This window comes from Eschscholzia californica, unplaced genomic scaffold (genome assembly GCF_041429995.1).
Source record: "Eschscholzia californica isolate CP2 unplaced genomic scaffold, dmEscCali1.0.p SCAF_27, whole genome shotgun sequence".
Lineage (NCBI taxonomy): Eukaryota > Viridiplantae > Streptophyta > Magnoliopsida > Ranunculales > Papaveraceae > Eschscholzia > Eschscholzia californica.
The window spans coordinates 27,501-30,000 of NW_028238387.1; positions in this window are offsets into that span (position 1 = coordinate 27,501).

The following is a 2,500-nucleotide window of genomic DNA, read 5'->3' on the forward strand; positions in this document are numbered from 1 at the left end:
TGGGGACATCCGGGACGGCATGGGACGCCCTCGCTACAGCTCGAGACGGCCAGGTACGCCCGAGACTTGGCTCGGGACGGCCTGGGACGCCCTCGCCATAGCTCGGGACGGCCTGGGACGCCCGAGACTAGGCTCGGGACGGCCTCGGCACAGCACGGGACGGCCTGGGACGCCCTTGCCACAGCTCGGGACGGCATGGGACGCCCGAGACTTTGCTCGGGACGGCCTGGGACGCCCTTGCCACAGCTCGGGACGGCCTGGGACGGCCTCGGCACAGCTCGGACGGCCTGGGACGCCCGAGACTTTGCTCGGGACGGCCTGGGACGTCCGAGACTTTGCTCGGGACGGCCTGGGACGCCCGAGACTTGGCTCGGGACGGCCTGGGACGCCCTCGCTCCAGCTCGGGACGCCCTGGGACGGCCTCGACACAGCTCGGGACGGCCTGGGACGTCCGAGACTTTGCTCGGGCCGGCCTGGGACGCCCGAGACTTGGCTCGGACGGCCTGGGACGCGCTCGGCACAGCTCGGCACAGGCCGGGACGCCCGAGCCGAGCTTCGGGTCGCACGAAATCTCTTCGTATTCCGACATATTAGAAGCTTCCCATCATGTAGTAGGCGAGCTTTGCCCTTTGGATGCCCTATGGTGCTTGGCGAAGCACTAGGGAACGTGCCAGCACAAGTGCTGTGCACGCTCTGGGGAAGGAGCTCAACCCTCCCCCTTATAGTGCAAAGTTATTGTTTTTCCTATTTTCACAAGGAAACATCAATTTTTTAACCAAGCATACTGGGCCTTTACTCCTTCGTTACTCGTCGGAATCCAGCAAACTTATACTCGTTGGAAAGGTCTTTTCGCAAGGATTTTTTTGATATATTATAATAGCGATTCCGATAAATATTTATTTTTCTATGAATTTTTAAGTGAATAAACACCGGAAAATTCATAAAAAATAGAAAAAAAAATATTTTCTTCCGTTTCTTTTCTCCAATAATTCATAAATAATACCTCAATAGTATTAATGAAGAGAGAGTCGAAATGGCCCGGGTGGATTTCGAAATGTCCCACGACCCCATAGAATGCACGGGCCAGCCGAGCCAAAAGAATGGGACGCGCACGGGACAGCATTGGTCAGGCTCGGGACGGCACGGGACAGCACGGGACGCGCATGGGACGGCACGGGACGCGAATGGGACGGCCTTGCTAAGGCTCGGGACGGCATGGGACAGCACGGGACGCGAATGGGACGGCCTTGCTAAGGCTCGGGACGGCATGGGACAGCTCGGGACGCGCATGGGACGGCCTTGGTGAGGCTCGGGACGGCCTTGGTCAGGCTCGGGACGGCATGTCACGGCCCTGGTGAGGCTCGGACGGCACGGGACGCGCATGGGACGGCACGGGACGGCCTGGGACGGCCTTTGTGAGGCTCGGACGGCACGGGACGCGCATGGGACGGCCTTGGCGAGGCTCGGGACGGCATGGGACAGCACGGGACGGCCTCGGCACAGCTCGGACGGCACGGGACGCGCATGGGACGGCCTTGGCGAGGCTCGGGACGGCATGGGACAGCACGGGACGGCACGGGACGGCCTCGGCACAGCTCGGACGGCACGGGACGGCCTTGGCGAGGCTCGGGACGGCATGGGACAGCACGGGACGGCACGGGACGGCCTCGGCACAGCTCGGACGGCACGGGACGGCCTTGGCGAGGCTCGGGACGGCATGGGACAGCACGGGACGGCACGGGACGGCCTCGGCACAGCTCGGACGGCACGGGACGGCCTTGGCGAGGCTCGGGACGGCATGGGACAGCACGGGACGGCCTCGGCACAGCTCGGGACGGCACGAGACGCGCATGGGACGGCCTTGGTGAGGCTCGGACGGCACGGGACGCGCATGGGACGGCCTTGGTGAGGCTCGGACGGCACGGGACGCGCATGGGACATCATGGGACGCACATGGGACACCTTATGGGGATCATCAAGGGACGTTGCACGGGACATTCTTTCCCACGAAGGGCATTTACATGGGACATCTTAGGAGTCGAGAGCCGGCACATGGGACAACGTAGTTCACACGCACGGAACACTTTACTTTCGTTTGGAACGTCGTGGGATCTTTATGTCCCCATTAGCACCGAACCTTTAACATGCTAGGAAGCTATGTTCGATCTTCTCGAAGTGTCGATGGAACTTCGATGGATACACATCCGATCCGATGTTATGATGATGTACTTTCTCCGAGATCGATGTTGGGGCCGTATTCCGATGTCATGATGATGTACTTTCTCCGAGATCGATGGGACGGCCTTGGTAAGGCATGGTTCGGCCTTGGTAAGGCATGGGTCGGCCTTGCTAAGGCATGGGACGCGCATGGGATGGCCTTCGTAAGGCATGGGACGGTCTTGTAAGGCACGGGACGCGCATGGGACGGCCTTGTAAAGGCATGGGACGACCTTCGTAAGGCGTGGGTCGGCCTTGTAAGGCTCGGGACGCCATGGGACGG